This window comes from Cupressus sempervirens, chromosome 3 (assembly GCF_028749045.1).
Source record: "Cupressus sempervirens isolate cs-2001-9-10 chromosome 3, ASM2874904v1, whole genome shotgun sequence".
Taxonomy (NCBI): Eukaryota; Viridiplantae; Streptophyta; class Pinopsida; order Cupressales; family Cupressaceae; genus Cupressus; species Cupressus sempervirens.
In genome coordinates, this window is record NC_143120.1 from 280323655 (window position 1) to 280349395 (window position 25741).

Sequence of the window (25741 nt, forward strand, 5' to 3'; positions counted from 1 at the left end):
AAAGATCACTATATTAGGAATTGGATCAAGAAGAAAAGATTTCTTGATCCAATCCTTCATCATTCTGATGACATGACTCACTTGATGATTAATATCATCAACTTCCTCCTTGTTAACCTCAACATTCATAATGGGTCTTTCACCAATTTTGTTAGCATTGAATAGGGGTTCCAGTAACACTTTAGAATCCTATTGCTTTATTTCCTTTGGGATGTTTAACTGGAGAGCCTTGTCTACTAGATACAAGTCATCCTATAGTAGTCCCTAATGTAGACATCATAGTCATTTTTGACATTCATCTAGTGATCATAAAAAAAATCCTCATGATGGAATTCCTTTCCTACCAAACTCTCCACTGTCCCAACATTGTCAAAATAGGGTCGGGGAGATTTTTATTCTTCAAAGGGATAGTTCTCCCACTCCCACTCAAAGGATGAAATATCCTACTTCCTCTTCACTTGATATGGCCCAATGACCAATGGCCATTCCTAGAAAGGTCTCTATTTCCCCTTTATTTTCTCATATTCTGACTCAATCTATTGGGAAATCTCCAATAGCACCATTTTTTCACTTGGGTATCTTGGAAGCTTCTTAGGATTGATGGAGGTGCTAGCTACTTGAAGATATGTGAATTTTTTGAACTTGATAAAGTAGGATCTGAGAACTATAATCTATGCTTTGGCTTCATCGGCTAACCTCTTGCCATAGTCTCCCTCAAAGAATCAAATGATCTCAAAGATGAACACATATTTCATGATTCTATATTCCTTACTTTGTGTTGAGAGCTTCTTCTTCACTAGCTAAGGGTAGACTACATATGGCTGGGCATTGGGATCTTGCATATTGCCTCTCCTATACAAACTGGGATAGTTTTTTTCCCTTGCTGCAAGCAAGTATACCAATAAGAAGTCATGTAAAATTTCTTCTTGTCCTTCACTATCCTCAATTTCTCCTACAATTTTTCACTTCATGTGGTGGCCTAGTCTAATGGTATCTTGGCCTATTTGATGGTCTCAATGAAGTTGACCATGAAAGTGTTGAGGTGGCTTGCTATGGGTAAACCATTAGTCCGCTTAAAAGAATGATAGAGTATCCAATGTCTTCCTTCATGTATCCCTAATTCATATCCACTTTTCCCATTATCCTTCCTTGAGGAGGCTTCTCAATGAGGTATGAAGACTATATGATGTCAATTGTGTTAGTTTGTGGTGACTGATCAGGAATGTATTGTACTATTCATAGATTCGCCATTTGTAGATTCCCCACTAAAGTAATGGCTAATATTTGACAATTTATGGCCGACATGTAGTAATGCTAAAGTGGTTTAATACTTGTATAAAAAGGCTTAGGGTTAGGGTTATTTTATAGTGGTGATGTGAAATTGGTTCTTGCGGCAGTATTGAGTTGTAAGGGATTATAGATTATAATTAGGTTGTAACCACTGGATCATAAAAATATCAGACTTGCTATTTGGTGGATGTAGCCCAAGGATTGGGTGAACCATGTTAAATCTTGGTGTCTTGTGGTATTTTTCTATGTGATCTATTATTTTTTGTTATTGGTTATATTTGCATGTAATTACTATTTTCTATTTGGGGTTTAATCCTAACAAGTGGTATCAGAGTGAGGTTATTTTTTAGTTATCCTCTATAGGATAGTCTCACAGTTAAGTGGGAGTCTCATGGTTGAGTGGGAGCAATGGTACATGAGGGTAAGCTAAGGGTTGACAGGTTCAACGGGTAGAACTTCTAGTTATGGAAGATGCAAATGGAAGACTTGTCTTTATCAAATGGATTTATGGAAGCCATTGGAAGGCAAAGCCAAGAATCAGGTATCTATGTCAAATGATGAATGGGATCTTTTAGAGAGAAAGGCACTTAGAAGCATTCAATTATGCCTAGCACCATTGGTGGCATCTAATATTACAAAAGTGAAGATGATAGAAGAATTGATGCAAACCCTAGTGAAACTATATGAAAAGCCCTTCACTTCAAACAAGGTATTTCTCATGAAGCATTTAATTAATATGAAAATAATAGAAGGTGGATCTATTGCAAATCATTTAAATGAATTTAATAATATTATTAGTCAGTTATCTTCTATGGGTATCAATTTTGATGAAGAAATTAAGGCTCTCTTAATTTTGTGTTCTTTGCCTGAAAGATGGAATGGCTAAGAGTAATTCTGTTCCTAGATCTAGTACCCTAAAATGTGAAGATGTGATCGATATTGTTTTGAGTGAGGAAACTCATAGGAAAACCTCAGGTGGATCTACATCAGGAAGTGTTTTGAATGCACAAAGTAGAGGCAAAATGAATGAGAAATGAAGTAACTCTAGAAATCATGGAAAATTAAGAGGAAAGTCAAAGGGTAGGAGGTTGCAAACGAGAGGACCAAAAGATTTTTGGTACTATGGTAAACTAGGGCATAAAAAGAAAAATTGTCAGAATCGAAAGAAAAATGAAGGAGATAAACTAGATGGAGACAAGTAGGAAAATGTGGTAAGTAACAAATCCCAAAGAGGATGCTTTGCTTCTATCTTTAGAAAGTGTTGATGATTCAAGGGTTTCAGATTTTGGTGCTTCATTTCATGCTTCACCTCATAGAGGTTATTTCATTGATTATGTCTAAGGGGATTTTGGACTTGTTTATTTGGGGGATAATGAAGCCTGTCAGATTGTTGGAAAGTGAAAAATTATGATTAAGTTGTAGAATGGGAATCATTGGCTACTACATGAGGTAAGACATGTTCCAAGGTTGAGTAGGAATTTAATTTCTGCAGGATAACTGAGTGATGAGGGTTGTGTAGTTACTTTTAATGATAAAAATTGGAAAGTTTCAAAAGGTTCCCTTGTAGTAGAAAAAGGTGTGAAAGTAGGCACCTTATATCTTTGTACAAGTAATATTGTTCCTTCTACTTTAATTATTTCAGAGAAAAATGAATGTTTAGGAACAAATGTTGTAGTTGAGCGAGGAGAACAAATAGTTGCTATAAATTTTGATATAGAACTATGGCACAACAAACTTGGGCACATGAGTGAGAAAGGTATGAAAGTACTTCATTCAAAGAAAGTTTTACAAGGTCTGAAATGTGTTGATATGGATTTATATGAAAGTTGTGTGTATGAAAAACAAAAGAGAGTGAGTTTTGTAAAGACTAGGAAGGAAAACAAAAAGGAAAAATTAGAGCTTGTGCATACTGATGTATGGGGACCGGCTCAGATATCTTCCCTTGGAGGCTCTCATTACTATGTTACATTTATTGATGATCCAAAAGAAAGGTATGGATTTATTTTCTTAGAAAATTTTTTTATGTATTTCAAATTTTTAAGAAATAGAAATGCTTGGTTGAAAACGCGACTGGTAAAAAATTAAAATGTCTTAGATCTGATAATAGTGGTAAGTATTGTAGTCATGAATTTGAAGATTGTTGATCCATTAATGGTATTCATAGAGAAAAAACTATTCCAAGGACTCTGCATTAAAATGGAGTGGCTGAACGTATCAAAGGACTATAATGGAGCACGCAAGGAGCATAAGGTTGCATGTTGGGTTGCCCTTACACATGTCGGTAGAGGCTGTCAATACTACTATATATTTGATAAATAGAGGTCCTTCTACTCCTTTGGGCTATGGTATTCTAGAGGAGGCATGGACTAGTAAGAAGGTGAGTTATTCTTTTCTCAAAACCTTCAGTTGTGAAGCATTTTCTCACATAGATTCTAAAATAAGAACCAAGTAGGAAGCTAAGTCAAAGAAATGTGTATTTGTTGGATATGGCATTAATGAATTTGGTTATAGGCTATGAGATTTTGAAAATTAGAAAATTGTAAGAAGTAGGGATGTCATATTCAATGAGAAATTTTTGTACAAAGATCTATTCCAATAACATGAGAAGATTTAGAAGATGATTATGTAGTGCTAGATGATACTCCAAAAGCTGATGTTCTAGCCATTCCCCATGATGTGCAACAACCAAAACAAAAAATACCACACACACCGATGAATGTTAGATGGTCAAAAAGGAAAATTAGACCTCCACAAAGATTGTCTCCCTCTTTGTATTCTATTTTACGTACTGATGCTGGTGAGCCTGAAAGTTATGATGAAGCTATGTAGGTGGATACTAAGATTCAGTGGCAGTCTGGAATGAAAGATGAAATGGACTCTTTGCTAAAGAATAAGACATGGAATTTGTGCAAGTTGCCTGTAGGTAAAAAGGATTTACAAAATAAGTGGGTTTACAGGTTGAAAGAAGAGGAAGGAGGTAAGAAAATATTTAAAGCCAGGTTAGTTGTAAAAGGATTTGCATAGAAAAAAGGAATTGATTTTGATGAGATATTTTCTCTTGTTGTTAAGATGACTTCTATTTGTACTATTTTAAGTCTTGTGGTTACTGAAGATTTTCATTTGGAGTAGCTTGGTGTTAAAAAAACCTCCCTTCATGGTGATTTGGATGAAGAGATATATATGACTTAGCTACAGGGATTTGAGGTCAAAGGTAAGTAGAACTTAGTGTGCAAATTGAAGAAAAGTTTATATGACTTGAAGCAAGAACCTTGGCAATGGTATCTAAACTTTGACAGTTTTATGCATGAGCATGGTTATAGTAGGTGTCATTCAGATCATTGTGTCTACTTTAAGATTTTAGATGATGATAGCTACATTATTTTATGTTTATATGTTGATGATATGCTTGTAGCTAGGTCTAACATTAAGGGGCTAACATGCCAATTAGCACATACATTTTCTATGAAGGATTTGGAGGCAAAAAAAAAAATATATTTGGTATGAATATTTGTAGAGATAGGAAGAACATAATATTGATGCTATCTTAGGTTGATTATGTTGAGAAGGTGTTGCAACATTTCTCTATGGAGAATGCTAAAGCTGTTAGCACACCTTTACCTAGTCATTTGAAGTTGAGTAAGGAGATGTGTCTCAAGACACAAGCAGAGGAGGATAAGATGTCCAAGGTATGCTATGCTTCAGTTGCAGGAAGCTTGACGTATGCCATGGTATTTACTAGGCCAGATATTGCACATGCAGTGGGATTCATTAGCAGGTATATGAGTCATCCAGGAATTGAGCATTGAAATATAGTCAAATGGATTCTTAGATATTTGAAAGGAATATCTAATAAGTGTTTACACTTTGGGCACTCTACTACTAATTTATAGAGCTATGTTGACTCAAATTTGGTACTTTGAATATTGATACTAGATGGAGTACTACAAGTTATATCTTTACTATTGGTGGGGCAGCTGTAAGCTGGGTTTCTAGTTTACAAAAGGTTAATGATTTATCCACTACAAAGGAATCTAGTATGTAGCTACTATAGAGGTAGCCAAGGAGATGATATGGCTTTACTTCTTCTTGGAAGAATTGAGACATCCTCAAAATGATAATTATTTGTTCATAGATAGTCAAAGTGTCATTCATCTTGCAAAGAACTCAGCTCTACATTCAAAGACCAAATACATACAATTGTGGTACCATTTCATTCAGTCAATTTTGGAAGATGGAAAGTTAAAGCTGGAGAAAATAAATACACATAAAAATCCAATAGATATGTTGACAAAGGTAGTAAGAAGGGAGAAGTTGAACTCCTCTTCAGCTTTAGTTGGTCTTCTAGACTAAACATGAATAAAAGAATGGTAAAGTCCAGGATGGTTTGATCTAGTGGGAGCCTCATGGAGTAGTGACATCACTATAGGATAAGTCTCCAAGTGGGAGATTGTTAGTTTGTGGTAATTGATCAGGAAAGTACTGTCCATACTTCATAAATTCTTTGGGGCTTAGGGCATCGCTCAAATTTTTTTTCATACTATTTATAGATTTGCCATTCATAGATTTGCCACTAAAGTAATGGCTAATATTCACCAATTTATGCCCAACATATAGTAACCCTAAAATGGTTTAGTACTTGTATAAAAGGGCTTAAGGTAAGGGTTTTTTTATAATGGTGATGCAAAATTGGTTCTTGCAGTGGTATTGAGCTATAAGGGATTACGGATTGTAATCAGGTCGTAATCAGTGGAACATAAAAATATCAGACTTGTTGTTTGGTGGACATAGCCTAGGGATTGGGTGAACCATGTTAAATCTTGGTGTCTTGTGTTCTTTTTCTATGTGATCTATTATTTTCTATTATTGGTTATATTTGCATATAATTTTTATTTTTCTATCCGTGGTTTAATCCTAACAAATTGCTTCTCGCTAGTGTTCCATGTACCATCTCTCAGCTACTTCATATGAGAGCCTAATGAATTAGTTTGCTCTTGGAAGATGGAAGACCCTCTCAATGTTGTCAAGTCATAGATCCAGAGAAACCTCTCCAATGATGCTCTTAACCACTCTCTCCTCAGACACAAAGCATTGTGCTAGGGCCATGATCAATTATGATGACTATACTGATAGGGCGTGTGATGTTGCACTCACCAACCTAGAATGGATCAATGTGGATACCAAGGTTGATCTCTTTGTTAGCTTGTTGCATATTCTTAAGAATTATCCTAGATTTTTGTGCCCTAAATGAGTATCTCAAATTTCTGTGTGGTCATCATGAAATGTCAACTTTGAGGGTACACCTTGGAACTTGAATACGATGGGTTTGAGTGCCATTCAAGATGGAGATGCCATTTGATCTCCTGCACCTCACTAGAAAAAAAACTTCTTAGGTCAATGATAAAACTTAGAAATAAAGTGTAAAAGCTTTTAATAAAAATGAAATGCCCAATTTTGGCATTTTTATTTATTTATTATTATTTTTTCCTATCTTTTATTATATATATATATATATATATATTTGAATTATGTTTTTATAGTTTTTTTAAATTAATTTTTTTTGGTTTATTTGGGTTTATTAAAATAAATATATATATAAGGTGGAACTAGGTGCATGGGTGCATGAAGCACTGTGTGCGGTTAGGGTTTAGGTGCAGTGGGCACACAAGATGTGGTGGCAAGTAGCGCATAGAGAGATGCATGTAGGTGGCATTCATGGAGGCACCATGGGTGCATAACGCCATAGGCAGAGGGTTTTGATGACATCATGGGTGCGTAGCACTACGAGCAGAGTTGATGCCATGGTAGAGGCAAGTTTTGATGTTGTTGCAAGTGAGCTTTACCATGGGTAGAGTTGATGCCATAGAAAAGGGTAGAAGGTGGAGTATGGTGAGATCAACAAGCATGGGTGTTTAATGAATGGTAGGCACAAAACACATGGGCATGAGCACAACACTGCACAAGGGTTAAGATTTGTTGGGCGTGTGTCATGGCGTTAAACATTACATGCAGGTGCATGTGGACACATCATACAAGCACAAGCAGTGCACGCTAGTTTGAGTAGCCCACTAAGGCACCACCATGGAGTTTTATTAATGTGTGTGAGATTTGAAAAGAGTGCAATGCATGCACAAGTGCCTACAATACGATGTGCAGATGTGGGCCACATGAGGGATAGGGAATACCTAGTGAGCATCGTGCTTTGGAGAAAACAAAACAAAAAAACTTTGAAGGAAATGCTGAGTGATGGAGGTTTTATGGCCTCCCCATCAGGTGGGGTGCACGATGCACCCCTGTACAGCATGCATCTCACGCGCTCACATGTGAATTGAGCAATTATTATTTTTAAATATTTAAATTTTTCACTTTTTTTTATTTTTTGTGTTTTCCTAATTTTTGATAAGTTTTTTCTATGGTTTTTCAACTCTAACACTTTTGACTTTTAGTATTTTCTCTCGACTCTCAAACTATGAGTTAAGGAGTTGAAAAAAGGTAGGGGATCCTCATTCCTAGTGAGGAATGGGGCGTGTGTTGAGAGACCACAACAAATAGCCTTGAAAAAAGGAAGAAATGACCAAGGCATTTCTTCATCAACAAACATTCTTCCAATGTGTGTCAAACACCAATTGAACTTTGAACACCTCAAGCATCTTTTAGATGACTTTTCAATAAAAATCTTAAGATTTGAAACCTTCAAGTTTAGTGTGTGATTTGTGTACTTGTTCCCTTTGACATCTTAGGATGCAGTCTATCAAAGTTTTCTGAGAACTTGAAACAATCTCCAACTCCTGTTGGCTCTTTCATTTAGAAACTCTATGAAGGCTATTCACCAATCAATTGCTTTCCTAGATAAGAGAATCAGTTTGAGGGCTCTTGGTGGGGTGCCACATGCTTTAGCTTTCTAGAAATTTTGAATAATCACTCCATGTCATTCAGAATATTACTTTTGATGAAGAAATATTTTGGATACAAGATGCTTTGTTTTGTGAATGTACCTTTTCCCATTTCAGATGTTTAGAATCCTTCAGCCTTAAAACCATATTTTTCTCTTTTATTTATATTTATTTTTCCTTTTTTTTTCTCTCTTTTTTGTATCCTAACTATTTTTAGACTATGTAGTTAGGACATCAATGTCATTTCTTGTATTTGATCTCTTGTGAACATCCCTTGCATTCCTCTTTTAGAACTTTCAAAAACTCTCATGCCAAACAATGATCTTGGCAACCTTTCAAGGAGACCCCTCCTATTTGAATCAGTTGTAGTTTAGATCATCCCTTATCATCTTTGACTCTGATTCAATAGCACCTAAAATAATCAAACTTTTAAATTTGCAAAGTGTTTAGAACTTGTTGGTCTAGGCTTCTAATTTCTAGACTCAAAATCCCCTATTTCCACAAAAAATGTCAGTTGCTCAGTTGATATAAGACATTCCATCATTCAAATGTTTTGACAAAGAAATACCTCTTCCTAAAATCAAAACCAAAGAGTGGTTACTAAAAATATTGAGAGAAAGTGTCAAGTACACCTTACCCTCTAGGAATGACACAACTTTGAAAGGAAACACACGACTGAAAACAAACACACTTGTAAAAATAAACAAACTTGCAGGAATACAAATCTAAACTAAATGTAGAAATGAAATATAATTATTTTTGTTTTGTTTTGTGTCTTTTAGGCTTCAAAATAATGTAAAACTACCCATTTATAGGTAGGGGAATAAATTCCCGTTGTAAGGAACTGACCCTAAAATTATTTTCTCCAAGAATTTGTGTGATCTTATAGGGGCCCATCCACAAGCATTGAAACTTAGTATGGTTGCTCAATTTTTCTTTCTCGTTATCCTAGAGTAGAACAAGGTTGGAAATCCTAAATGACTTTATTGTGGCTCTCTTGTCAAACCATCTTTTCACAACACCTTGATATTTAGCCATGTGCTCTGATGCAACTATTTGTTTCTCATCCATCTAAAAGATTATCAATCTGATATTTATTTTTTCAGCATCTTCAGCATACCCACTCATTAATTTAAAAATAGGAATTATAAGATTAAGTGGTAAAACTAGTTCTTGTTCATAGAAAAGAAAATACAAAGAAGTCCCCAAAGCATTTTTTACTCTCACTTGATCTGTCCATAAGGAATATTTGAGCTAAATATGCCAATCCCTAGGGTTCTCCTTCAACAGTTATCTTATTACTGTGATCAAGTTCTTGTTTGTAGACTTTGCTACCCCATTTCTTTGCAGGTAGTAATTTGAAGAGAACTTGATAATAACTTTATTTTTAAATGCCCACTGGGTCAAAAATTTTGATGCAAAAGTAGACACATTATCACACAGAAGGGTGAATGGAATTCTAAACCTAGGAAGAATGTGTTCTTCCAAGAAGTCTGTTAGCACCTTAGAAGTGCAATTTCTAAATGTCTACTTCCATCCATCATGTGCAGTAATCCATAGCTATGAGAATAAATGCATGTCTAGTTGATGATGTTGGTTTACCAGACCAATTAAATCCAACCCCCACTTTGCAAAGGGGCATATCTCATACATAGACTGTAAGGGCATTACCAAATTCCTTTCTCTGTTGGCATTGGTTTGACAAATATGGCAAGAGCATAATTTTTTGAAAGTGTCTTTGAATATTGAGGGCCAAAAATAACTTGATCTTAGAATCATGTAGGCTATTTCTTTTTCCAAACCATGTCTTGTACCATACTTACATGAAAGTGTTCCAAGACTTCCTTTGCTTCCTCATGGCCTAAACACTTTAGATAAATCCCTTCATAGTTTTTCTTGTACAACTTGTTGTCATGTAGCATATAAGATTCACACTTCATTTTAAGTCCCATGTGTTGTGAACTGTTCATCCAACTGGGACATTGGTCTTGTAGAAGATAATAAACAATGTCTTGATACTAAACATCTATCACCACACCCTAATTAATGTCAACTTGTGATACAACCATCTTCTTCTGATAATCTTCATTTATTTCTTCATCAAAGTTGAATTCCTTTTTATTTCCATCCTAGTTATTAGCTATCATCTTTGACAACCCTTGACCTTTGACTAATCTCATAGATTGAATTTCAAGATCAAATTCTTGAGGTATAGCCATCCACTTTCCCCTTCTTTCACCAAGTTAATTCTACATCAAAAGTATTAATACTACTAGGTTAGGTACAATTGCATACACCTTGCTTCTTAGAATGTAATGACAAAACTTCTTTACTACCTTGACTAATGCAAAACATTTTTTATCAAGGTTTGAATAATTTAACTCTGCATTCTTCAGGGGAAAAATCATAAAAGTAATTGGTCTTTCATCCTCATTTTCCTTCTTCTGTGTTAGTATCCCTGCACAAGAGTTTTCGAAAGCAAAGGAATAGATCTTAAAAGGTAACTCGTAATCAAGACACACCAAGACTGGGGTCATAGAAATGGCCACCTTGATACCTTCAAATGATTTCCTTATCTCTGGAACTAATTCCATCTTAGCCCTCTTTTTGAGTAAATCATTAAGGGGAAAAACTATCTCTACAAATACACTTATGAATTTTTGTACAAAATTTATCTTCCTGAAGAAAGACTTCAATTCCTTTCGCCTGTGTGAAGGTACTAATTTCAAAATAGCTTCAACTCTGTTAAGATCAATGGAGATTTTGGCTTCAGAAATTACATGTCCTAGGAGCATTCCTTTAGTAACGCCAAATGAACATTTCTTGGGATTGAGAGATATGCCATATTTATCACATCTATTGAATACCTATCTCAGATCAGCAATGTCGGTACTTCGATCTTTTGAAAAGATAGTCAAATCATCCATGTAGGCAACTATACATTTGTTAATCAATCCTTTGAAAGCCATGAAGGCAATTTTTAGCCTATCTTCTTCATCAAACATCACTTAATTGTACCCTGAGTAACCATCTAGTAAAAACATCATTTTTGAACCATTAATGATTTGCAAGACCTCATCTAGTGAGGGAAAATAATAATTGTCTTTCTGGGATGCTAGATTTAAGTTATAGAAATCAACACAAAGATGAATCTCTCCAGTCTTCTTCTGCATGGGGACCAAATTAGCCACCCATGTAGAATGGTGAATGGAAATATGATCTTTGCATCTAGAAACTTCTTTACTTCTTTCACAATCAGTGGTTCAATGATAGGATTTACCAGTCTTTGTCTTTGTCAGAATGGTTAGGCATCTGGTTTCAGTGGGATGTCATGTGTGATAATCTTAGGATCATAAGTCTTCAGTTCTTCATAGCTCAAAGAAATGACATCCTTATACTCAATGAGTAATTTGAGCATGTCTTCTCTTTCCAATGTGTTGTACACTTTTCCTATCTATACAATTCTTGGTTCTTCATCAGTACCCAAATTGTATGAGTCACATTCTTTGATTCCCTTTTTTTGGGTTACCCTTCTATTGAGTTCTGATTCATCACAATCAAAGATGCATTCTAGTTCGACCATTCCTTTTGGAATAGTGTTGGTTTTTAGATTAAGAATCCCATCTTCATCCTCAAGCTCATCATCTTTAGGTTTTTCATCTGGTGTATCATCAAACTCTTGTCCCTCAAAATGGTGACTACACATGATAAACTCAAGTATATGTTGATCATCTTGAAAGACTTAAAAGTTTGTGATATTTTCAGGAAATGATGGAACTGCAACTAATTCCACTGAATATCTTTTCAACTTGGTTCTTTCAATCATTTGTAAAGCACTTGCTAAAATGGCGAGAGCATTTTCTACCATTTTTTTTCTTCTTGGAATGGATCTTATGTTCAAAGCTTCAAAGCCATCCAATATATGCCATACCTTTTTTCTGTAAGCAAGTATCCTCTTATTGTTGCGAGATTATATTGATTTTACTTTTCGTATGACCAATTAAGAATCCCCTCCGATTATCAAATCTGTGACTCCTTTCTCTAGTGCAAAGAGAAGTCCTCGAATTAATGCCTTGTATTCTATAGCATTGTTAGTACACCTAAATTGTAATTGATATGCAACATAGAAAGACCTACCTTTTGGGTTGACCAATTTGATACCTGCACTGGCTCCCAACTTACACCTGGAAACATTGAAGCAAAGTATCCAAATCAAATTTTTCTTGGGTTTTCTGACTTTATGCTTATTTGTTCTTAGCTTTTCTTTCACTTGAGCTTTGAATGATTGTTTCTTAGGAATCCATTGTAACTTTCCCTGTGTAGGACTTGATGATTCCCCTTTTAATTTGTAGATAGAGGAAGTGTGTGTTTTTCCTATTTATCTTGGATTTCCCCTATCAATTCTTTGATTTTCTCAACTTTAGGTTCAAGAAGAATTAATCCTGAAGTCCATCCTTTACATTTCACATGTCATCTTCATCTTTGGACTTTACCATCGTTGGAGGAGGAGAAGACAAACCTCCCCCATCTGAAGAGGTATCACTATATGACACATTTAAATCTTTAATTTGTTCTTTGATCTACCCCACCAACTTAGTTGAGTTTATATTACTTTGATCTCCTACAGGTCCCTTTTCTAGAATGTGGTTATCCTTGCCTTGCATTATATGTGTTAACACTTTTTAAATTTCTTCTTGGCATGATGAGAATTCAAACTCAGAGTGACTAACTTTGTGTAATTGATAGAATCTGGGGAGAAGTAAGATGCTGGGGTTGACTTCTTCTCCCAAGCATTACAAATTAGTCACCATATTATCTATGAATTGTGTCACAATCTCATCCTTTGGGATTGGTATCTTGAGTTCCTTATCTTGATCTTGGGATGCTTTGATTAGAATAGTTTCAAATGCCATCACCTTGTATGAACCCAAATCCAATTGTAAGAATGCTATCTCATTCGGGGCATTGTAATCTGTAATCATGGTTTTTAATTTGGGTTCTACATCTATCTTGATTTGATTGTTCAACCCTTTCCATGGTAACCATAACTAAGTGAAATCCTTAGAAAACCACCCTCTTAGGAATTTCATCCATTCTCTACTCAAGAGTAACCCATATGTCTCAAGAATGTCCACCACATGTATATCGATGACATCTTGAATCCAGGTATTGCCTGTCAATTATATCCGAACATATTTCAACACACTAATGAATTTCACCTATGTTTTGTCTAATTGTATCAATATCTGATTAGAAGGTTGAGGACTTACCCCTAAACTTTGCACTATTAATAGTTGGATGCATGAATATGTGGCCTCTATTTAACACACACACGTCAACATGGTCTTTATATGTAGATCAATCCTGGAATGAACATGAGATTGTTCACCCAAGAGGAGTCTTGCAAGATGCCCTGTTGTCTTCTATCTAAAGGGATTTTTCTTATTAGATATCCTTAGATTCGAGGTGTAAGCAACCAGACCCTCTAAGAACGAAGGATTTAAGAATACAACTAATTTTATATGAGTGTGCAATTTAGTCTAAATGTGTTATGCAATTAATCTACGAAGTTATATAACAAACTAGATTAAATGTATGCATTTTAACTCTAAATGTCATTAATCTAGGAATGAGAATATGTGAATAGAATAAGCTAGATGAGTGTTTAACGTAGTAGCAATTTGATAGCAATTTGATTCAACCTCTATAATGAGGAATTAAGAGTCTCTTAAATAGAATTCCTAGAATCCATCAATGGCTAAGATCAACTCAGATCAATGGTCAGGATTGAAGCAAAGATTCAGTTAAAATGGAAACTTTATTAAGAAATGAGAGTTAACTGAGCTTTTCATGAGTGTGAGAACAAGTTGACTAGATTACTTCCAATTCGAGAGATAGTTCTCTCAGAGTTTCCATTTTGAACTGAAGAGTAGAATTAGGAAGAATATTTAATTTAATAAAATGAAATATACTCTCATAAATACCTTTTCTATTTAATTAAATAATTTTATTTAATTAATTAGGTATACTTTTCTATTTTATTAAATAAATTCATTTAATCAATTAGGAATAACTTCCTATTTAATCAAACAATTTTGCTTAATTAATTAAAAATAGCTTTCCCATTTAATTATATAATTTTGTTTAATTAATTTAAAATAGGTATATTTATTAAATTAAATAAATTTAATCCTGTAGTACATTAGCCTTAGGAGATAATTTAATTTAATAAAATATGAATACTTTAGATTAAATTAAATTTAAATCAGATAGGTTTAATGTTGCTAATATGAGTGAGTACTATAGGAATTAAATAGGAAATATGATGAATGTGGATTAGGGTTTTTTGCATTTGACAATTAAGTCAAGTAGAAAATATCAGAACAAGAATTTGCCTAATAAAAAAGGACTTTACCAATTATTAGGATAGACTAGAATTGGTATCATGGCAATGAGCCAATTTTGGGGTATTACATTTTGCCCCTCTTTGAATGAATGTGCGAGCAACACATTCAATTCAAAGAAAATTAGAAAGCATGATGTGAAGATCAAGAGATAAGATTGGTTTTGAATTTGATGATATGGAGATGAATTGATAAGCTTTTAAGGACCATCTCAAGAACAGAACTTAATCTCAAGGAATCCAAGCAAAATACCTAGATACCCAAAATTGATAAGCATTTTAAAGGTTTCCTTCATAACAAAGTTTAACCTTTAAGGATCTAGACAGAATGTCTAGATACCTAAGATTGATAGCATTTAAAAGATCATCTCCAGAATGGAGCTTAACCTTTAAGGATCCAAATAGAACAACTAGATACCTGAGAGAAATATCATTTAAAAGATTGTCTCTAGAATGAAGCTTAACCTTTAAGGATCCAAATAGAACATCTAGATACCTGAGATTGATAGTATTTAAAAGACCATCTCTAGAATGGAGCTTAATCTTTAAGGATCCAGATAGAACATCTAGATACCTAAAATTGATAGCATTTAAAAGACTATCTCTAGGATGGAGCTTAATCTTTAAGGATCCAGATAGAACATCTAGATACCTAAAATTGATAGCATTTAAAAGACTATCTCCAGAATGGAGCTTAATCTTTAAGGATCCAGATAGAACATCTAGATACTTGAGATTGATAAAAGATAGCAAGATCGAATTATAAGTCATAGAATCATCCCTAGAATGAGGCTTGATCCTTAGGAATCAAGTTTTAGACTATCCCAATACCTGTCCATCAAACTTTGAGAAGAGTTTTTATAAGATTGATCAGTTGATGAAAAGATAAGATAGATAGCAAAGATGCCAGAATAAGGGCGATGGGATGCCCCAAGTGCTAAGATGCCCCAAGTAATAAGGACATAAGATGGGAACAAGATGCCCCAAGGAATAAAGATTCAGATTGATTTGAATTTCAAGTTCAATGATGTAATCATCCTACCCCCTCAGGAGCAAAATCGAAAGATGACACACTAGAAATATGATGTAAAGTAGTATACAAAGAGATATAGAAGAAATCTGAGATGTAGTAGTGTAGAAATGATGAGAATGATTAGAAGAAAATATGAAGATATTAGAACGATCTGAAGAATATTGGAAGTCAATCCAAAGTGATTTCGAGGTCCAAAAGACCAAGTTTGACCAATAGTTGACCAAAGTTGACTTTTTTGGGAATTAATTTTGAAAATTTGAAAAATTTTGAGTTGACAAGATTCCAAGAATTGCAAAGTATGAGAAAAATTTGGACTACACAAGCATTTGATCGCGTCGGTCTCAAAATTTAAAAATGCATTTTTGAGGCACCAAGGTGTGTCAGATTTCAAATTTGATCCTCAAAATGGATTCAGAATGGTCAAATTAGCTAGGGGCTGACTTTTGCACAAATTGGAGCACTTTGAAAACTTAGGTCAACATCTATATAAGAGCCCAAGGGGTCATTTTCAAATCATTTGTGCATTTTGTCTTTTGTGAATAGTAGCTTTGAGAGGAAGATAGCAGTGAACATGCGAGATCATCATTTTGAGTGCTCGTAACGACATAGCCGGTCGACAAACTACAGACCTCTAATGAGTCATCGATATCCTAGCTTCATACTTTCATTTTTCATGCATTTCGATGTCATTTATTGCATTTTTTTAGCACATTTTAGGAAGGTCAAATCGGTCTTTATGTGAGACTATCCTTTTTTGCAAGAAAACATTCTCTTCTCATGCGAACACATTCTCTTCTTGCATTAAGAAACAATATCAATTGTTTCTTCACATGCGTTAGTGGGTTTCCTCGCGTGGGAGATACCCACCTATCACATGAAGAATGAGAAATCTCACGCGATCTTCGCGCGTGAGACGTTCATTCCTCGCATGACGAAGAGATTTCTCATGCAAAGAAATGAAACTTTGTGCGAGATTTTGATATCTTTGCATGAGATCTTAAGATCTTTGCACAAGAATCTGTGACAGTAGAGTTGAAATTTTCATTTTTGTGCACGAAATTTGCATTTTTGTCTGCATTGTTTTCCCATTTTGACCCAGTACTAATCATTTTCTTGTTGTTGTTGGTTGTGTGTGTAGGAAGTCTTTAATGACATGTCATTCATATCACATTACCCACCTTATAGACCTTTGATTTGGAGGCTCGATGCTGCTGACATGGCATATATCAAGTGATTGGGCTTGTCTTCTCTATGCTAGATCCCAACAGTGCTGGTGAATCATGGCCTACTCATAGCCTTGGTGGAGCATTTCCATTCACAGATGAACACCTTTCACATGCTAGTGGACGAGATGACCATCACCCTAGAGAACATTTGGAGGATACTGAGGATCCCTTTCTATAGAAGATGTGTGATTTATGATGTGGTGCCCCAAGCACCTACAGAGGCACTATCTATTGTGTTCGAGAGGGAGCTACCAAGGGGTTGAGCCATCAGTTAGGATGAGCTTGTGCACACCTATGGATAGACACAGACTGGCATCAATGCTAGTGATCTTCTTGAGTTTCTTTTTAGTGCCAGACATGGGGCAATATGGCTTAGAGTGTGGTTGGGGGGTCATGCTTCATCAGATGGTAGAGGCCCCTAAGATATTTTGGTGGGGTCAGTGCATGCTAGCCCATATGCTCCATGAGATGCATGAGATAGTCTTCCATGGGAAGAAGACTATGGTAGCAGGAGTCTATGTCTTATAGATCTGGGCATGGGAGCATCTTCCTATATGTAGGTCCATTCATGAGGAGGCCCGAGAGCCTATGGAGCCATATATTTATAGATATCGAGGGCATATTATGTAGGTCTTCTTCGGTAAGATAGAGCATTGGCAAACACATTTTGATGACCTGGTCTTCATCATATGGTGACCCTGGTGAGAGACAGAGGATTGGGATGACACCCTAAGCGAGCTGGGCTAGATGTTTTGTTCATGACCATTGTTGGGCAGGACATCACAGATCATTGAGAGGTTTGTGATTTCACAAGTGTGGTGGTAGTATGGCCGACCATAGGACATTTCACAAGAGTACCACACCTATGCTAGACTAGCGAGGGATGTAGAGTGGGGGTGGCAACCACAACTAGACCTAGGCCAATCTATGATAGATGTGTGCAACTTGGTTGTGACATAGTGGGACTACCTCCCTAACATTGCTAATACATGGATGACACCTACATATGAAGCATATTTGATATGCCACTGCCTCTTCCTTCACCTGCTGCTCCTGCTCCTCCTCCTCCTAGAGATGAGGGTACATGATAGAGTTAGATGTTGTGTGCCTGGCTCTTGATTTTGATCTCTAGCTATGTATTGATTGGTGTGCCAGCACCATTTTGTATCATATTGATCGATAGAACTCGAGTAGTGCCCATTTTTGTATGAAATCTTTTTTTGATAGATATATATATGAAATTTTGAGCCCAGTATCATCGTGTACATGTCATTGTCTATGTTTTCTTCACTTTGATGTACATGAGATGTCAATATGATGGTTATGAGATGTATCCTTTACTTTGATATGATGTGATTATGAGCATGTAGAGTAGATATTATGAGTATATGGGTGCAATGCATATGGAAATGGACTGTCATCTCATGTAGTGTTGCATATTTTGCTTGACAGTGACAGGTATTCCACTAAGGAGTGCGAATCCACAAACTAAATGCTTATGTAGCCATGGAGAAACTTGATATATTTGAAGATGCCGCCAATCATTCATCACATAGGGGAGAAATATAATCACAACCAAATTGTGTGCTTATGCAAGTGAAGCATGTAATGCAAGACTTATGTTAAATGTAACCCTAGGTCTGGTTACTGAGCCTCAAAAATTTTTCATCACTAGAGATAGAACAAAGCTCACATGTTATACAATTCCCACTGATATTTCAATCATGGAAATATGAATAGACCATACGTTATAGGTTTTTCGAGATTAAATGTAAGCATTCGAGGCACAAGAAGCCAAAATGACCAGAACATTTGTCCCTTTTAATATAGCAAGTTAACATAAGCATCAAAGCATAAATGCTAGGATGACTAGAATGTTGCTTGCATGATAGGCACACCAAACACACAAGAGATCCATCTTATCTTAAGTATTCAGTAGGTATTCTATCAGCAATGACCCTTGCATTCGTAACCTGAGACAGAAATGTGCTAGGTATATTTGTAGTGACCTGTACATTCACTTAAGAGGATGGGTATCAGTATATACTATAGCATTAAGAGTTCACTCCAATAGACAAGGATAAGTACCAACATTATTGATTTACTCATATAAAAGGAGTCAAGGTACACCCAACCATCCAATGCAAGATGGAGGCTCTTATAGTGGACATCCCTCTCATAGGAATATGTCAACTAATTGGAACTAAACCACAAATAGAAACCAAAGAAAAGATCATGCCCCCAGTCATTACTTCTCTAATTAGAAATGAGATCATCAAGTTTCTCGAAGGGACATGATAAAGCAAAATCAAAGAAAATAAAGAAAAAGCTCAGCATATCCAAACAAGTATGTCATTTTGAAACTATTATTTGTCATGGGATTGATGCCAAGTGTCAATGTCCAGAACATGTTTGAAAGAAAACTCTTCCATAGGGTGGCAACAGTAGGTAGGCATAGTTAGAATGACTGGTGACTAAGGTCAAAGAGGAACCTTCAAGGTGAAGAACCTAAGAGGACTGAGTGACACTAGACAAACATAGCCTAGATGACTGGTGACTGATGCAAAAAAGATCTTTCATAAAGAAATCTAGAGACGTGACCTAAGAAATAGTAGGCAAACATAGCTGAAACAACTGGTGACTATTGTAAAAGAGATTCTATGAGGAGAATCTTGAAAAGAGTGACACTGGCAATAGTAGGCAGACACAGCTAGAATGATTGGTGACTATCGCGAAAGAGATTCTATGAGGAGAATCTCAAAAGGAGTGACACTAGTGATAGTAGGTAGATACAGCCAAAATGACTGGTGACTTTTGCAAAAGAGATTCTATGAGAAGAATCTCAAAAGGAGTGACACTTAAAGGGGAATGTCCCCAAGCTATGAGAAGACTCAATCCAGGGATACATGAGCGAAAAGCAAGAAAAGAAGAAAAGAAACTATGTAGAAAGCCAGAAGATGTGGTGCGAGTTGGAGCATTAGGAACAAGAGGCACCTGTTTACTAGGTTTTCACCTTCTTGATAGAGCTTCTCCTTTTTTTTCTACCATGATGCAGGTTTCCAGGTTTTCATCAATGGCACTTTTTTTTGTTTTTTCAAATTTTTTTGGTATTTTTCTTCTTTTTGATTTTTTTGTATTTTTGAGATTTTTCACTTTTTTTTTTGGTGTTACCAAGGTGCCTATTGCTAGGTTTTCACTAAGGTAATGATTTTTTAGGATGTTTTCTAATTTTAAGGATTCTTTTCAGGACATATACATATGTACAAAGAGCTACTACTATTAGATCAACTGTAAAACTACTTTAGGTGGAGAGTGTTGATAGGTTCCTTTAGCACTCCTCCCTCAATTGTGGAAAGCTGATAGGTGCCAGATCCATATACTATAGTAATGATGTAATCACTAAGCCAATTTAGTTCAAAATTTCCTTTTTGGACTCGTTGTTTTTTATTCTTAGGGTTCTCTCTCAGTATGAGATCACCTAGCTGGAAGTCATGTGGCTTGACCCTCCAATAGTAGCTTCTTGCCATTTTTTGTTGATATGCTTGCAAATGATCACATGCCACTTATCAACGTTTGTCTAGTAACACAAGTTCTTGAAGCTATCTATCATGTAGTCATCATCAGTAATAAGGCCCTTCATAGAGATTCTCAAGGTAGGAATCTCGACCTCTATTGGAAGCACATCATCCACTCCATGCACCAAAGCAAAGGGGGTCATGCCCATTGGAGTTTTGATGCTTGTCTTATATGCCCATAGGGCTAGATTAATCTAGAGATGCCAGTCTCTCCCTGATTTGCTAACTATGTCATGAAGAATTTTGAGGATCACCTTATTGGATGCCTCAACCTAGCTGTTACCCTGGGGGTAATAAATGGAAGACCAATGTTGTGTGATTTTGAATTTTTTGCATAGTTCCTTGAGGTCTTTTTTCTTGAATTGTCCTCCATTATTAGTAATGATTAAGGATGGTACACCATATTTATAGATGATGTAGTTTGTGATAAAATGTGCTACAATTTTTCCATCGACAACTATGAGAGGTACTACCTCTACCCACTTCGTGAAGTAATTTGTAGCTGTGATAATGAACTTATGTCCATTAGAGAAGGTTTGGTGGATCTATCCCACCAAGTCAAAGGCCCATTGTTGAAATGGCCATGTTGTAGTAGAGGGAATCAACTCTCTAGCTGGAGCATGGCTAAAATTCCCATGTAGCTAACATTGCTTGTAGGATCTAGCATACTTGATAGCTTCTTGCTCTATTTTAGGCCAATAGTAACCAAATCTAAGGAGTTTACAAGCTAGTGTCAAGACATTGGAGTGAGATCCAAAAATGCCCTCGTGAACATCAATTAGTGCACATTTGGACTCTTTAGGTTCTAAACACTTAAGGAGTGTTCTATTGAGATCTCTCCTATATAGATCGTCAGCAATAATAACATAATGTGAAGCATTACGGATTAGGTAACATTTCTCATTCCGGGCTAGACCTTCCAAAATGGTTTGATTGTGGAGATAGGAATAAATGCAATGGTAGTGGAATGATTATTGTCCAATAATAGAACATATCATCCTAGAACTAGGGGTGTCATAAGCTGAGTTGTGTAACGCTTCCACCAAGAATTCATGTTGGAGGTCATTTTTAGGCCTCTATAGTAGGGAGGCCAAAGTAGCCATGGCATCAGTCACGTTATTATCTACTCATGGAACTTGCTGGAAGGTGATGTGTGTAAAATACTTCTTTAAGTCATCAACCATGGGCTTGTAAGGAATTAGTTTCTCATCCTTTGTTTGGTACACATCATTAACCTGGTTGACAACAAGCTGAGAGTCACCAAAGATGTCTAACTAATCCACTCTCCATTCGGCTACAATTTTCATGCCATTGATCAAAGCCTTGTATTCAGAAATGTTGTTTGTAAAAGGAAACATAATCGTGTATGATTTGGGAAATGAGTATCTTTGTGGTGTAATAAAGAGTAATCAAACACCTAATCCTTGTTGTGTGAAGGACCCATCAAATAAAATAACCCATGTGTGGTGTGTGAGTGTCAGAATTGACTCATTTGGGAAATTAATGTTCATTGGTAGAAGACTCTATATGGGTGCATCGACCAGCTGATCTACAATTGTTTGTCCCTTGATAACCTTGTGCTCAATGTATTGGATGTCAAACTCATTGAGTATCATAACCCATTTAACCAATCTTCTTGTGAGAGCTGCCTTATTGGGCAAGGACTTTAGTGGATCTATTTTAGCCATGAGCCACGTAGTGTGGGCAAGCATGTAGTGTCTCAACTTCTAGGAAGCAAAGGTAACTACTAAGAAACCTTTCTCAATAATGCTATAGTTCTTCTCATAAGAGATCAGTGTCTAGCTCAAGTAATAAATAGCCCTTTCTTTGTTGTCAGTCTTCCTAAGCCAATAGGATTCCCAGAGACATTTTAGTTGCTAAGATGTATAAAAGCAAAGTCTTCCCATGGATTGGAGGCATTAGGATTGGCAGATTGATAAGATATTATTCAATCTATGTTAGGCTTTTCTCACAATCTTGGCTGCAATTATATTTTACACCCTTATGTAAGGTCTTTGTGAAGGGTTGTGATCTATTCACCAATTGTGAGATAAACCTATGAATAGATTGGAGCCTTCCCTATAGTCCTCTCATTTGATTGATGTTCTAAGGTGGTGGCATGCCCATTATTGCTTATATTTTCTTTGGATCTACCTCAATTCCTTTTATAGAAACAATGTATCCCAACAACTTTCCTAATGTGACACCAAATGTGCATTTCTTAGGATTGAGTTGAAGACTGAATTTTTCCATATGATCTAGGATGGGCCCCAAATCTTGTAGATGAGTATTGTGTTTAACACTTTTGACCAAGGTATCATCAATGTATTCTTCCATGGTATTATGCATCATATCATGGAAAATTGTAGTAAGAGCCTGCTGATATGTAGCACCAGTGTTCTTCAAGCCAAACAACATTACATTCCAACAAAAGGTTCCCCGTGCACATGTGAAAGCCATTTTCTCCAGATCTTTTGGCACAATTTTGATATGATTGTATCCAAAAAACCCATCCATAAGTGAGTACATCTCATAGCCAGTTGTCATGTCCACTATCATATCAATATTAGGAAGCAGAAAGTCATCTTTAGGACATGCCAAGTTAATATCATGGAAGTCAGTACAAACCCTAAGAGATTTATCATGCTTGGAAACTGGAACAATATTGGATATCCATTCAACATAATCAATTGCACAGATGAAACTAGCTTTTAGAAGTTTCTCCAATTCCACTTTGACGAGCAATGCAACATGAGGATGCATTTTTTGAAGCTTCTGTTTAACTAGTTGGATGCCTAGTGCTATGGACAAGTGATGCATGATAAGATCAGGATCTAGTCTTGGCATGTCAGAGTATGTACAGGAAAAATTTATTTTCTTTTCTTTGAAAAAAGCAATGAATTCTTCCTTTTCTTCAGGTGACAACGACTGTGCCAAATGTATCATATGAAGATTTTCTTCTATGCCTAGATTAATTGGCTATGTTGGCTCTATCAACACAGATGATCTCTCCTTAAAGTGACTAGGAAGAGCATCAAATATCTCATCCACGGGCACCTCAGAGAGGTTTTCACCCTTGGATACATCTTTTGTTTTTACTTTTTTAGGTTTTGATACTACCACAATGTGGTTCTCACCATCGAACCTTTTACATTTTTTCATTTTAATTGTATGACTAAGATATTTGATGTTAGCCTCAGTCATGTTGACACTTTGCTCATTGGTGGAAGATGTTATAGGTTCGATAGCATTTAGGTAACAGGCGAGAGCATAGTCATTCTAGAATGCAGGGACTTTGGTAGATGCATTAGGGTTCTAGTCTATAAGCTTAGGATGTGGGATGAGAGAGTGGTGGCTGGTTCAATTGTGTTTATAGTATAGTCATTAAGTGCTTGGAACAACAATTCAAGACCTACGACAACCTCATCCATAGGTGTGTTCAAACACCTCTAATTATGAACATCAACAATTGATGACTCTAGGACACTAGTTGGATAAGACCCATGTGATCTAACCCTAGACATTTCACCCACTTTGATTTGGTTTTCATAGACATGCACTTGGTCAATATCTTTATCAGTAGTCACTTCTGAAAGAGAGTCAAAATCATATTCCTTAGAGTCAGTGCTACATGGTGAGAGACTATAGAATTCCCCAATAGTGATAGGGACATACTTTCCTTCATCCTTTGGGTTCTTACACAAATACTCAGTACATAGCGACTGATTAGGTTCTCCCTTTTCTGAATGATATTTGAGTTTCTTAGTATTGTCCTTAGAAGAGTCACTAGTATCATCCATAGTTCTAACACATGGCACAAAGTCATCTGGATAAGCAAAGAATTTAGCAAGATCATGAGGGATAGGATGAGGATAGGAATCTTCATCATCATATTTTTCCTCTTGAGTATCTGACTCAGTTGGTGATTCATTTCCAGATGAACTCTTAGGTGTTGGTATGAATTTATTTGGTCCCAAATGGAAAGGAACCTTCTTAAATCCTAGGCTAGTTGTATCACTATTTCTTTGAGCTATTTCTTTGATAGGATCAATTAGACCAATGTTATTACATCCAATAAGGCTAGTTCCCTTATAACCAAAACACTTCATAAGCCTAAGACCAAGCCCATATTTCTTAGGAGTGATTTCTTGGGCTTGATTTGTTAAGTCTATTGGAGCCTCTTCTCTATAAAGCCATGCTACAATGGCTCTATTTTCACTTTCATCCTCTAAGGACACTATAGCCTTAACAAAAGTGCCATTATACTTGGTCTGAGGTGTCAGTAAAAATGGCTTCTTTGCCTCTGAGGGTCTCCCGTAATGACGAGGAGATTCTGGAAGAGATGTTAATGATAGCATTGGTTCAATGCAATACTCTCCCATGCTAGTTTTTTTCAGCTTGAATGACTGCTCAATTTGTTTCAGCTTATTGTCATGATAATCAGTGGATTCATGGTTAGTAGGGACAAAAGTTTCAACAACCTTGAGCATATTGCAGGTATAGCTAGTAGTGGCAGGAATAGTAACTTTAGAGTCATGAAATGAGAACTTGATGCATTAGTGGAATGTTGATGGCACATCACACATCTCATGTATCCATGGCTGTCCTAATAGAATGTTGTAAGCCAAGGGACTGTCAAGCACTTGACAGGTGACATCCCTTTCTACAGGACTGACATGAATGGGTAAAACCACAAGACCTAGAGACTTTCGTTCCACTTTGTCATATGCTTTGATAGTGATCTTACATTGAGGATCAATAGAGTCCTTAGAATAATTCAATTGTCTAAGGAGAGTAGCAGAGACAATATTAAGGCCAACACCATTATCTATGAGTACCCAATGAACATGTGTCTGATGGATCATAACCTTGATGTGTAGCAGTTGATTGTGTGGGTGACTCAGTGAGTTATCATCCTCAGGTGACCTACCATGGATTGAAATCACTCAAGATCAAGATCTTGAGGAACATTTTCCTCACCAAGGGTTTTTTCTAGAATCTGCTTGTGAGCAGGCGAGATTTTAAGTAGCTCAAAGATGGAAATTTGAGCATTAGTTCATTTCAATTGATCCAAAACACTATAACTAGTTACTGTCTACTTTTTTATGGGTTTTACACCTTTGCTAGATGGACCAGTGAAGCTTTGTCTTTGTGTTGTTCAAGATCAGAACTAGAAGGCATAGGGCCTTTGAGCACCAACTTGGCATGAGAGTGAGTGATAGCATTAGCACAATGTTGTGAGGGTGTATTATCCATTGTGTTGGGGGTAGGGCCCCTCAAGACAAATGGTGTCTTGGGTTTTTCATTATCTTGTTTTCCCTTAA